Source organism: Manis pentadactyla, chromosome 7, assembly GCF_030020395.1.
Source record: "Manis pentadactyla isolate mManPen7 chromosome 7, mManPen7.hap1, whole genome shotgun sequence".
NCBI lineage: Eukaryota > Metazoa > Chordata > Mammalia > Pholidota > Manidae > Manis > Manis pentadactyla.
This window is the reverse complement of record NC_080025.1, coordinates 58,720,200-58,734,766: the sequence shown is the minus strand read 5'-3', so window position 1 is coordinate 58,734,766 and position 14,567 is coordinate 58,720,200. Positions and strand designations below refer to the sequence as shown.

Genomic DNA, 14,567 nt, shown 5'->3' with positions numbered 1-14,567 from the left:
TGTATCCTAATAGAAACAGCATTCTAAAATATTTTTATGTAAGTCACCACACTAAGAGGCAAAAAGATATAAACCATATGATTGATAAATGCAGAAAAATCACCTGATATAACTTAAAACCCATTTTTGATAACAAGAGCTCTTACAAAACTGGGATTAAGGACAATTTTCCTTTACCTAAGAAACAATTCTACCAGACAATGTAATTTTCCTCTTAACTGTAACATGTTAAGAGTATTTCCTTTAAAATAAAGATCAAGACCAATAAGCCCAATGTGAGTTAACTCTGCCAACATTGTATTAGCACAGGAACAAGCAAAAGAAGATGCATAAGAATTTGAATAGAAAAAGAAAACATTCATCATTTTATGCTTATGGTTGCCCTCATACAATAACAAACCAAAACTACAAGTAAAAATTATTAGGATCCATAGGAAGTTACTAAGATGGCCAGACTTAAGATCAATGTATAAAATTGCATTTCCCTATCATAGCAGTAAGCAATTAGAAAACATAATTTCAAAAAAATATAATTAACAATAGCAACAAAAATCATAATACCCAGGAGTACATCTAGCAAAATATGTATATGACCTTTATGGAGAAAATTATAAAACTTCACTGAAAGACTTGAAACAAGATCTTCAAAAATGTAGAGTTTATAATATATTCACTGATAGGAAAAATCAATGCCATTAAGATCTGATTTTCCCCAAAATGATCACTCAAGGAAATGCACACCAAAATCCCAGCAGAACTTTCTGAGGAGCTTGACTAGCTGATTCTAAAATTTTTATGGTGGCACAACATGCCAAGAATAGTCATGACACTCCTGAAAAAGAACAAGATGGAAGGGCTTGCTCAACCCAATACCAATTTATTATAAAACTATAATAAGTAAGATGGACAAATAAACCCGTGAAGTAAAACAGAAATCCCAGAAGCATAAGAATGCATTTTTTGGAAAACTGATAAAAGGAGAAATGGCACGAAAGATCAGTGGGAAAAGAATGTACTTGTCTGTAAATGGTGCTGGGCATTATTTGGTTTTTGTTGGAAGACAGTTCCACATGAGCCTCTTGTGTTTCTGCACGTCTTGAAAGCAGAGGCACGAAGGCCTTTACTCCAGCTATTTTTTCCAGACTGTGTCAAACAGCCTGGGCCTCCCTCCAGAGCAAAGAATAGGTTTGTTTATTGTTCTATAATAAACATAATGGTCTCCCTTGACATTACCTTGTAAAATCGAACATTTGCACACACTAAATTCTTCAGTTCTACTTCTAGATTTAGATGCAGGATATAGCATATAAATACAAAAATGCACAAAAGGGAAAATATTCATCAACAGAGAATACAGAAGTGTGTGGATTACTCACCATTTACTTTTCAGTTAATCAATTCAATACTACTATAAGCATAGAAATGAATAAACCAAAGTTACAAACATCAACATAAACGATTATACTAGGTCAGGCATATATTATTGAGTGGGAAAAAAGCAAGTTGTAGCAGATACACTGTGGCTCCATTTTTATGAATCTCAAAAACAAGCAAAACTAAGCTACATACAATTTAGTGATAAATACCTATATGGTAAAACTAAAAAGATATAAGCACAGGAATGATCATCTCAAGATTGTGGGTACCGCTGGAAAGCAGGGAGGGGTTGTAATCGAGGCAAGTTATACAGGCATCTTCAATAGTTCCAGATCTTCGAGTGGACGCTTCGTAGGTTCATTTGCTTCATGCTTCCTAAATTATAAATATGTCAAATTTTTGTATCAAATATTATCTAGTGAGATAGGATAAAACTAATTGAATATTTTAAAAGATAACTGATGATTGTGAGAAAAAGGGACACAGTAGAGCCCAGAGTAGAAGCAGGGACATTACAGGAAGGTTAGTGCAGTAGACAAGGTGAGAGAAGGTGGTGGCTTCAACCCAAACACAGTGGAGATGGAAGGAGGCGGACAAATTTGGGAGAGTGTTAGAGATTGGGTTTCTGAGGAAGCCGACTCTGAGAAAGATGAGGGTGAAATAAATGTATTGTGCAGAGCTCTGAGAATGCAGCTCCCGTGACAGGGAAGTGCAGGGGAAGGAAGGCAGCGGATGGCAAGAGAAGTTGGGCTGGGACGCAGTCTGGAGGGAGGCCCCAGCCCACCCCGCAGGGAGCCCAGAGACTGGGAGGGCTTGCCAGAGTTGTCCTGCCTACGGGAGGCGCTCAGGCCGTGGGCATCAGTCCCTGTATGTGCGTTGCCCGCCCCCAGGAAGGCGTCTGGCCTTGGCGCGGTGGCTCTCCAGCTGAGGGCAATTTCCAAAGACGGCCAAGGGCTGTGAGGCACTGAACCGCTGTGGAGTGAGTCCTGCGGTCCTATGAGGGCCCAGGGGCTGGGGAGCACCTCACGGCATCTGCTATAGATAAACATTTTCGGAATGTGAGGCTTGTTGGATGGAATGTGGAAGATGAAGAAAGAGAGCTACTAATTTTTTGCTCTGAGAGCAGATGGCGGCGCCTTTTCTGAGATAGGAAGAAGAGGTGGGGGGAGACGGAAATCCAAAAATTCTCTTCTGTGGTTTAAGTTCACGATGCTTATTAGAAATTCAAGTGGAGATGTCAAGTTAGATAGGCAGTTAGATGTGGATGTGTGGAGTGCTAGGGAGAAGTCTGAGCAAGCAACTCAAATGCAGTAGGCATGGCAAACAGGCGGCTTTTAAAGCTCTGGTACTGGATGTGATCATTTAGGAAGAGGATACACATAGAGAAGAGGATCCCAGCCAATCCCAGGCACTCTGACTGGACCTGAAGCAGAGGAGAGGAGCCAGCCAAGGCGATGAAGAGGAACCCATGAAATGGGGTGTTAGGAAAGCTGAGAGGGAAAAACAGTATTTCAGGAAGTAAAACGTGATTATGTGCCAAATCTTACTGAGAGGTCAAGTAAGACAAAAGCAGAGAAAAGCCCACCCTATTGAGCACAGGGGAGGTTATGGTGTCAGTGACAACAGCAGACTTTGTGAAATAATAGAAATGTAAGCAGTGAATTGGGAGAAAGCTGAAATTGAGGCAGTGGAGGGAGCAACATAAGCAACTTTTACAAGAAGTCAAGGCAGCCATTTACATCTGAAAAATTAGGGTTGATAGCTTTTCTGGTTTCTCAAAATAAGACAAAAATGTTTATACTATTAATTGTCCAGGAAGTTGGTACATTATTAAACATAGTGCAAACCAACACTGTGAGGGTCAAAATACACATAGAAGTCTGGCTGGGCCAATGGTTGGTGAGTTTCTGACTTCCACTGAGAAGGCATATTCCCATAAAGTAAATGAAATATTGAGACAGAACATGCTCCGGAGCCCTGGGGGAGGCTGGAATGGGGATAAATTTGGGTAATATCCACTTAAAATGACCGGAGAGAGGAAGGCAAGCCTCAGATGGACTTCCTCAAGGTCAAGATAGGAGAGGCAGGAAGCAAAAATTGTTGGCAGACCTCTGTGGCTACATAACCTATCCTGCAGACTAGCAGCTGTCCCCAGTAACATTTATATTTTGATTTCTGAGTATCTGTCTCACTGATGTTATCTAGGGAGGAAGGCCAGTTTGTTAATGGTTTTTAATTCTACCTACTTTGAAGTTTGTACTTTATTCTGCAGGTGCTGAGAAACTATTGAAAGTTTTTGAACAAGGGAAAGATAATCAGTGTGAGATTTTAGCAGGATTGTTTCCTCAGCAACAAGCAGGGAGAAGTCAAGCAAGGCTAGGTTAGAAGCAGAGAGTCCACGAGTGTGAAAATGGAGACAAAGTGGTGAAGACTGGCAGGGTGTAGGCATGAGAGTGAGAACAAAATGACGCTGGGTTTCCTGTCTATATTATTAGAAGGGAGCAAGAGGGGGGAGATTGCAGTCACAGTGGGTTTGGGTGGGCTGACATGATGAAAGCAATAATGGTCACTATCTGGATGGCACCACATAACTTACAAGAGCTTTCACATCCATGATCTCATTTGCCTCTCCACCCACCTGTAAGGTATCCCCATGCGCATTTAACATTAGGGATGCAAAGCACAGGCTTAATGATTTGCCCATAAGGTGACAGGATGGTCTTGACCACAGATGTCCTTACTCCATGATTTGATGATGGCTTTTGGATACACTTTGGCACTTGGTGGTCAGTGGGCAGGAGTCAGCCTGTGTTTGCCTTTCAGAAGTTATATCCTGAAACGTAAGGTTCTTGGAATGATTAGCTGGATTCTGTTTCTTTGATGCTGGTTCTCTGTGAGCCTTCTTGATTAATCATTTTCATATGATAGCTAGAGAGAAAAAAGGAAAGGATTCATTTCTAAGTTGCCCATTTTGAAAACATTGAGCTCCCAGGTACAAACATACCACCTTATCTGAAATAAAACATTAATTCTCTCTCCTAGGCAATATACCAGTTAGATCATTAAAATTCATTCTGTGAGAGCCAGACCTTGGTGAACTGAGGTGAGCAAGCCCATTTACCCCACCTGGAATCCCCTTTTAATGGGTGAGATCTATTTTATCATCTCAACCATAAGTCGCTAGGTTCAGGGACTCAGACATCAAACCAACCTGTGGGTCAAACCAGCTTCCTGAATTACTTAAATACTGTATTTTTCTCTGCATTAACTGGAAGGAACTTCCCCCAAGAACTAAATTGGCACCTATATTTTCAGTTACAGACTGAAGGCTGGCTCTTAGTTAAATCAACATGGTGAACTGAAAGAATCCTGGAAGTATGTGTATGTGTATATTTTGTTAATGCAGTTTCCCAGGTCAAAACACTAATTTAAAACTTTTGCTGTCTCCAAAACAGGAATTTTTAAAATTTTAGAAGCAAATTATAAAATATCCTATAAAAGTCTTTACACTTTTAAGGTCTTTTGACTTTAAAAAGCTTGTGAATTCTCTCCTAGGTGATTAAAACCCATTTTGAATTAAATACAGTTGCCCTGATCTTGTCAAAAATGATGAAGGTGCTTTCATAGAACTTAATTTACTGTACAGATTTAGAAAGAAGTTGCATTTTTAGAAATTGATTTGTACTGCCACCTAGTGGTACATTTTATTGCAAATTTCGACACCCTGCAGTGCATTTCTGTAGTTCCATTGGGGGTACCCTTAAAAACACTGTAGACCGCTGATGGACAGTGACTGCAATGGGGTGGGAGGGAACTTGATAATATGAGGGAATGTAGTAAACACAGTATTGCTCATGTGAAACCTTCATAAGATTGCACATCAATGATACCTTAATAAAAACAAAACAGAAAACACTGTAGACTGAGGATTTATGTTTGCAAATATATGAAGAGCTAGTTACTCCACGGAACATACAAGATCCTATCATATACCTTAAAGTCTAAGAAGAAAGCTTTTTAACATAAATATGGAAGGAGTCTACTAACAGAGATCCTCTTAAACCACAGAAGCTCCTTATATTAGCTTTTTTTACCTATATCTTTGATTCTTACCATAATTATCTCATGGTAAGCTTTACATTTCTTTCTCTTTTTTTTATTGAGGTATCATTGATATACACTCTTATGAAGATTTCACATGAAACACAATGTGTTTACTACATTCACCCATATTATTGAGTCCCCCCCACGCACCCCATTGCAGTCACTGTCATTCAGTGTAGTAAGATGCCACAGAGTCACTACTTGTCTTCTCTGTGCTACACTGTCTTCCCCACTGTTCATTTCTTCTTGATAAATAAATACATTCCTGGCTAATTACTCTGATGGTCACTCTGTTTGGGAAGGCAGAATTGTGTAAACACAGTTAAACACACAAGAGGCCACATGATGCTGTCCAAGTTCAAATCCTAGCTCAGAACTTGCACTCTGTTTGCCCTTAGACTAATTATGAAACACCTCTGTGCCAGTTCCCCAACCTGTGAAATAGATAGCAATCAAATCAGTTTCATAGAGTAGTGTAAGAGATATCATACTCAGAACAGAAACTAGCCCAGAGTAAATGCTCAATGGAAACACTGGTAGACCCTAGCAGCCTAATTTGCATAGACCCTCAGGATGCTGAGATATCCACACAGCCTCCTGTTCCATTCCATTAGCAGATGGAACCTTAAACACAAAGAGGACCCAAGGTCAAGCCTCTGGACACTAAACTTACATTGATCGAGCAATTCTAGATAAATACCTGAAAAGAATTGAAAACAGAAACTCAAACAGACATTTGTATACAATGTCTATCACTGTGTTATTTGCAACAGCCAAAAGGTGGCAGCAACTCAAATGTCTATCAGCAGGTGACTGGATAAATGAAATGAGATCTATACATACGATGAATTCTTATTCAACCTTAAAAAGTAATGAAATTCTGATGTATGGGACCACATGGATGAACCTTGAAAATGTGATCCTAAGGGAAATAAGCCAGGCACAAAAGGATGAATACTGTCTGATTCCACAATATATGAGGTATTTAGAATAGTCAAATTCACAGAGACAGAAAGTGGAACAGTGGCAACCAGGGTCTGGAAAAGGGGTAACAATAGTTACTGTTTAATGGATACAGAGTTCCAGCCTGGGTTGATGAAAAAGTTCTGGACATGAAATAGTGGGGATGACTGTCCAATAAGGCAAATGTACTTAAGGCCACTGAATTGTATGCTTAAAAATGGTCAAAATGGTAAATTTTATGTTATATACATTTTAACACACACAAAAAAAGCAAAAAAGGCAGGGCCAGAGCCCTGGCTATACATTCCTCTTCTGCATTTTCACCCTCATTACATACAAATGCTGGCTGGGCAGAGCTGGGGTGCCACCAGGAGATCCTAACCAGGGTGCACCCCACGGCCTTGACTCCCCCACCCACATACACACACACACATGCACACATGCAGACACTCTTCTATTACCCTCTGGACTTGGAGGGAGGATAAGGAGTCAGCACCCTGGAATCCTGGAAAGCTGCCAGGGCTTGTGTGACAGTGGCTCTTTAATGCCAGCCTAGACCCTTCTCTTCCCCGAGGCGGCCTTGGCCTGATAAACCAAGGTTATGCTTTTATAAGAAGAAAAATATCAGTGCACATGATTCTAATTTGCATTTGTGGGCAGAGCACGGAATAAAGTGGACAACCTCAATGCCTGTTGACTAATGAATGACAAGTACCAGCTTAAAGGAGCCAGTGAGCCCAAAGATGTGCCAGATCCAGATCGAATTTGTATGGCCCTAACCCCCAGCAAGGGACTGGAAATCCATGAGACAACTCAGCAAAGGCAGAACCAAAAACCTGCTCTTACCTGCTTCATTCTCAGAGTAAGGAAACTTCTGTACAAAAGGAGCCAGGGAAAAACAAAATCACAAAGTCCCTTCCCACAAACCCTACCAAGAGACAGTCAGCTTGGAAAAACAGGGTTTGGGCCCAGCTCTTTGAAAAATATCTTACAATGAGGCACACAATTTTTTTTTAATGTATAACCTAGAATTTATTGATTACCTATTTTCAGTTACTGTACTGAGAGGATTGTTATGTTTATTACTTATTGGTGCCTAACAAGTTACCCCAAAACTCTGTGGCTTAGAACAGCAATCATGTATTATCTTCTACATTTTCTGTGGGCCAGTAATCCAAACAGGCACCATAGGGATGGCTTATCTCTGCTTCAGGCTGCCTGGAACCTCAGCTGGAATGAATGGCTGGAGGCTGGAATCACTTGAAGGTTTGTTCATTCACACATCTGATGGTTACTGCTGGCCGCTGACCAAGGGCCAGAAAGAACATTCACATGTAGGGTCACCATGTGATCTGAGCTTCATCCCCACATGGTGGCAGGCTCAAAGGGCAAGCACCCCAAGACAGAGAACTAGTAAGAATCTTACTACCTTTTATGATGCAGGCCCTGAAATCACAAGCTTCACTTTGGCACATTCCATTGATTAGTGCATTTACAAAGATCTGCAGAAATTCCTTGCAGGAGGAGGGAACATAAACCCTAAATCTGTTTGCACAGTATAAGAAGAGCACTTATGATGTGGCATGTAGCCATACATATGGGTGTCACCATCTTGGAAAATAGAAGTTGCCACATTGTGCTTTATCTCAGTTAATCCTTACTGCCCCCCCAAAACAAAAAACAAAAGCCTTTGAGGTAGATATTATTAGCCCAGTTTTACAATATAGGAAACTAAGGCCTAGAGAAGTAACTTTGCAATGTCAAAGACACCTAGTAAGTGACAGTGTAAGGACTCCAACCCCAGCAGCCAAGCCCTTAACTCTCAAATGGAACTTCCTGCTAGAGGTTATAATGCCTTATCTACAAGTATACGCTGGCTAAAATTCAAGTTAAGTGTCAGGTCTGTTTATTGTCAATGAAAATTCATTAAAGTCACCTTGAAAATAAAGACAGTTTTATTTGAACCTCCTGAGGACCTAAACCCAGGAAAATATAACTCCTATGGGTGGGGTAGGAGATATGTTCCAAAGATCCCAAGTCATTTACACGGTTCATATCCTTAAGGTAAGAGAGACAGAACTTCGAGGGGGTACATTCATTTACATAAAATCTGTGATGCAAAGAAAAGAGTGGAGTGGAGACAGTATACATCTTGGCTGCCAAGGAAATTAAGGGGAAAAGCAAACATTCTTGCTCATCTCTTAACAGGAATGAGGGTACCAGTTGTTTAGCTTTTAACTTAATTAACATGGTATTATAGAGTTAGAAAGTGTGAAGTTTTTATGGAAAGCCATTCTGAGACCCCCAGAGTTAATGAAACCTTCAATACTCAGGCCTTTGAAATCCTTTTGGGGGTCCCTAGTATGGTGGTCAACTTTTCTTTAGTTCCCATTATGAATATAAAAGCTCTTAGAGAAAAAAATAATTTCTTATTACAGGAACCCTGGATTCTCTGCAGCTTCTATACTTAGGGCTAGGGTTTCACTTCAGAAGCAGGCTGTGTAAAAACATATCAGGCTGGACAACACAAAGTACACACGCAGCCAGAGTAGGCATCAGTGGGCTGCATGTGCCCCCCGAGTATAAGCCTAAGAGCCCCCACAAAATAGCCAGGGCCCTTGGCACAGGAAAGTACCACACTTGGACCATGTCCTGTTGACCCCAAAATTAGCCCAAGTATTTGTGGTAGTCAACCTCCAAGATGATCCCCAAAATTCTGCACCGTAGTATTCACACTCTTGTATGATCTCTCACACTCTACCAGGGTTGGTCTGTGTGACCAATAGCATATGCCAGAAGTGATGATATGTCATTTCCAATATTTGGGCTTAAAATATTGACTTCTGTCTTGAGTTCTCATTACTCGCAGAAGCAGCCAGCTGCCATGTTCTGAGGACATTCAGGCAGGAAAGTCTACAGAGCAAGGAACTGAAACCTCTAGCCAACAGCCAGCAAGGAACCGAAGCTTCCCGAACCACGTGCGTGAGCGCAGGGCTTCCGGCCCAGGCCGGCATGGGCGTGACTGCAGCCCCGCCCCAGTGATCAGTTTGGCTGCAGCCTCCACTAAGCCGCCCTGGATTCCTGACCCTCAGAAACCACTTCAGATAACAAACGTTTACTGCTTTAAACTGCTACAGCTAGGGGTCATTTGTTACACAGTAATCGAATTTGTGTAGTACAAGCTGGAGCTTTGGAGACAAGCCCGCTGCAGGTAAACTCTGGTTCCACCACTCCGTGGGTAAGTAGCACGACCTCTCTGAGCCTCAGGTTCCTCATGAGCAAAAATGGGGACATTTATTCTAAAGGCTGAGTAAGGATCAAAGGAAAGAAGTTAGAAAAGAGAATATTACTCTTCCTCCTCAGCATTTTAAAACTAGAGTTAAAAATTTGCTCAGAGTAAGTTGCTATACGATAATAGTAACAGGGTGATTGTACAACCAGCATTGTAATAATAATGATAATTAATAATCATCCTATTTCACACCTGGCAATGTGCCAAGCACTTAAAGTTCAACTACAAACTTCCTGTACTATTACTTCAGCTATATTTCTATTCTTTCCATAGACACATTAAAAAGACTAGCATTAGTAGTAACATATTACATATGTTTAAGTTACAGAAATGATACCTTAAAAAACCCTATCTGCTTATAGCTTTAAAAAATCTTTAATTTATTTAAAAAGCCCACAGCATATTTCAGCTGCTTCCCATATACATATAATCATTCAGTAATCTATCAACAAATATTTGTAGGATACATGTTATACCCAAAATATTGTCCTAGGTACCATGAGGTATGAAAAGTAGTCCAGGGGATTGTCTCTGTCTTCAAGGAATTTACAGACTTGTTAAGATAAAATAGAATGAAAACCTAGATGCTATAGTACCATAAGTAAAATTCCAAGGACGTAAATGACTTGGCTTAATGGAGGCTTAATTGAATGTAAATGGAGTGGCTTGGAAGGTATGCGTATCTGGACCTTAATTCAGATTGGCTGTTTACTAGCTTTGTGGATTTAGGCAAAATCACTTCCCTGTCTGTACCTCAATTTCCTCATCTGTAAAACTGAGCTGATAAGGTATAGTTTAAGGAGCAGCCTCAAAGGGTTGTTTTAAGAACCAAAGGAAGATATCTATCTCATGCCTGATACTGGAGGAATACTCCATTTCTAATTCATAGGTTACAGGCTATTAAGAAGAAAGAAGGAAACCAGGTTGGAATACGCAACATGCTAAGAGATACTGACAAAGTGATTCTTGATTTGGCCTTAAGACCACACCAGCTTTAAATGACCTGAGAGGAGAAAGGATCAGTGAGAATGGAGGCCCCTTAGTTCTGAGCATGTAGGGGAACTGAACGCACAGCTTCGAAATCTTTCTGCCACAAAGACATTGCTGCCAGTAACAATCCCACTCTGTTTTATCAGGGATAATAGAGAACAAATAAGAACAGCTAACTGTAATTCCCAGGAGAGGAAATCCTGGGGCAAAATACCTAGCTGAAACCGAAATCAGTCGAAAGAAGAAATAAAGTTGAAAACCCATTTATTGCTTACAAACTGGGGTCCAGGGCCATCTCCCTCCTTCCTGCTCTGGTAGAAGCAAGTGAAACTCCCCCCAACCTCTCAGGTTCAGATAAGCCCTTGGTCACCCAGGTAATTACCAATTGATATGGAGATAACTACTTCTCTCCACCCCTTAGGAACACCTGTTCATATGGAGATGCACTAAGGCCAGGCAAGAGATTCTGGAATATTACAATTTAACCCACACTAACCTTCTGCATTACTGAAGACTTGGTGTTTATTAGAACACTTAATCTCACAACAATGCTCAAGGTAGTACTATGGTTATCAACCCATTCTCCAGAGAAGACACTAAAGTTCAGAGAGCTGAAATAACTTGCCCACAATCATGTTTAGTGAACAGCAAAGCTGCTCCTGAACCCCAGCATTCTTGCACCAGACCCTAGGCTCTCAGCTGCTATATTAAGCTTCCACTGGTTAACCACTGGCACATTTTTCACTCCATTTAACATTTTCCCACCACCTAGCCAAGACCCAAGATAACCAAACAGAAATCTCTTGAGAAAAGTGAAGTAGTTTTGATGCCGGGGTTCTTGTTCATGAAGCCAAGGAATGAGCTTCACAAACACTCAAGGTAGGAGAGCAAGGTACAGGCTTTTATTTAGAAATAAAGTGAGAGGAAAGAGCTCCTGGCTCACACCAGGAGGGGGACAAGAGAGCCCATGATGGTGCATTGTCTAGGGGTTTTATAGGCAATTGAGGATTTTTCGAGAACATCAAAAAATGGCTTAGGGGTGTGGACTTGTACCACCTACCCTGTCCTCAGGTGGACTGGGTCATAGTCTGACTGCCAGGGCTGACAGCAGAGTCACTGGTTATGCTGATACCCCTGCAGAACACTCAAACATTCCAGGCCAAGTTGCTCCTGGACTTTTGACCTTTAACTGATCTGACTGAAGATGTCTATATCTTTATCATAGAGAATTAATGTGACCTTGACTTTGCATAATGCTTAGCACAGAGTTTCAGTAGGGACTTCTTTGCCCATTGTTACACTGCTCTGACTGTAAATATTCCGCCCTGCTTTTCCCCGAGATCCTCACCCTACTCTGACTACACCCACGGTCCCTGTCTCAGTTTTACATTAGTTTAGGTTAATATTAAACAACAAAACATGATCTGAATTAGTCCTGAAGTAATGATTCTTAAACTTTAGGAATCAGGGACTCTTCTGAAAATCTGGTAACAATTAAGGCCCCTCTTCCTAGGAAGATGTATACATATACACAAATATATATATAAAGTGTACACAGAATTTCAGGGATTCCCTGAAGCCCAGAGAGAAACCCTAAGTTAATATCTGTGGTTAAATTGCAATATTTCCAGAATCTCTTGCCTGGCTTTGGTGCATATGCATATCAATACATGTTTCCAAGGGGTGGAGAGAATTAGTCCATCCACCTATCAGTAGGGCATTTGAGGGTTTATCTGAACCATAGAGGTTGGGAGGAGTTCTCTTCTGCTGCAACTGGGTCAAGAGAGAGACAGGGATGACTGCTTGTAAGAAATAAAAGTGTTTCTTAACTTTGTTTCTCCCTTTGACTGATTTTGGTTTTAGGGGTATTTTGCCCTGGGACTCTCCCCCCGGGGTTACAACATGTCTTGACCTTACAATTTCAGAGTGAGAGGAAGCCCCGCCAAGTGCAAGTGGTCTGGGGTAGGTCACACCAGGGTCCTCCCATTAGCACAGATAATCAATGAGGGTGCTGGAGCAGGAAGCTGTTCTGCCCACATGCATATTCAAATCACAGACTTTCTCTTCACCTGCGTACATTTTATGAACTAAGCATTGGCGTTTCCAGCGAACTTCATGGTCTAGGAATGCTGACGCTTTCTCTCTGCCATTGTGGAGGGGAGCAGGCTGTGGGTCAGACCTTCTGGAACAAGCCTGTACAACCAGATGGTGTTGCTACCACCCCATGTGTTGGGGTAGTGTTGTGTATTTTCCTCGGTCCTTTTGTCTTCACCACGACAAAGAATTGAAGGGCAGAGACACAGCAGTGAAGCAGAGTCAAAGTTTTATTTGAAGTTACTTAGAGAAAAAGTGCAAGCGACCTCAGAGAGAGAGAGGAGTGCCCTGAAAGGTTGGGAGTTCCCCCTTTTAAAGATTCTTCAGAAATGTGACTAAGGGCTGGGGGTGCAGACTTGTTGAGTGGCCTCTGAATATTTAAAATTAACACAAGGAATGGTCTGCCCAGCCCCCAAGGTGGGCTGAGTTATTGTCTGTTTGCTAAAGAAAAAAGAATCTTACTTAACTTCCTGCCTTTTACTTTGTTTATGGCTGGGCCTGCATCCTAAATTAGTTGCCTAGGTTACAAACTACTTGATTAGAGCCGAGGAAGAAAAAAACAGCATATTGGTAAATTAAAAAATAATCTGGGCCTGCATGATTAATACAATAAAGACGTGGGTTATGCTGAGGTACCCTCCTTTATCTGGGGAATATTCAAACATTCCAGGCCAAGTTGCTTCTGGCTTTTTGAGCTTTAACTGATTAACTCTGGGTCTTTTTTTTTTTAGTAGGCTCTTTCCTGGCCTTATTCTCTTTCCACCCTGCTCATATCTATTTTCCTGCCTAACACATGGACTATTAGATGCCCCTGGCAGCTGGGGTGATGAGCAGGCATTTCCAGCCGAGGGCCAAGAAAAAAACAGAATTAACCTTACTCTGCTACCATCCTCAAACCAGCCTGTGCCATGTGAATTGGGGTAGGTCAAAAGCATAATAAACAGGTTTTTTTCTCCCCACTCCAAGTTTAGCAGCAGTGTTTTTCTCCTCTCTAATTTTCTGCTATGCAAGGACCAAAACACAGACAATATAGTGTAATATTAAAGAATGAGATTAGGAGACAAAAATAGGTTCAAATCCCAAGGTTCACCACTTATTTGGGCAAGTTTCTCAGCATCTCTGAAATCTTGATCCATATTCTAGAAAATGTGAACACTAATGTTTATAGTGTAGAATTGTGAGGATTAAACAATATACTTAAGTTCCCAGCATATAGTAAGTATTTACTAAGCAGTTGCTAAAACCAGACCTCATGGTGTTTCTGAGACAGGGACCGTGGATGTGGTCAGAGTAGGGTGAGGGCCTCTGGAAAAGGACCCCTACTATAACTCCATATTAAACAATTCAGCAAAGTCAGGGTCACATTAATTCTCTAAAGTAAAATATCAAACTAGAAATATAAGCATTCTTTAGTGAAGATTAGTTAAAACTAAAAAGCCAAGAGTAACTTGGCCTGGAATGTTTGAACATCCCGCAGATACGGAAGTACCTCAGCATAGCCCATGTTTTGTTCGTGTCACTTAAATGAGGGTATTGTAAAATTTACTTTAGCCTGCTAAAAGGTCCAGCTTATCTTCTTTAACTTTGCCCAGACGCTGCTTTTCCTCCTCCAGCCCTAATCAAGTAATATACAACCTGGACAATTAATATAGCAGGCAGGCCCAGCCATAAACAACATAGTAAAAGGCAGGAAAGATTCCACCTTAAATATAAGATTGCATTTTAACACCCAGGAAGTTAAGAAGTA

At 41.1% G+C, this 14,567-nt stretch overlaps 1 long non-coding RNA gene across 2 annotated transcripts in view; it reads right to left on the bottom strand.

Moving 5' to 3' along the window:
- Nucleotides 1-3,359: 3,359 nt before the first annotated feature.
- Nucleotides 3,360-14,567, bottom strand: part of LOC130684266 (uncharacterized) — a 23,652-nt gene continuing 12,444 nt past the window's right edge. For both annotated transcript variants that reach the window (XR_008998462.1, XR_008998463.1), the window contains exon 3: nt 3,360-4,305. This is a non-coding gene — a long non-coding RNA (uncharacterized LOC130684266). The remainder of the gene's footprint in view (nt 4,306-14,567) is intronic.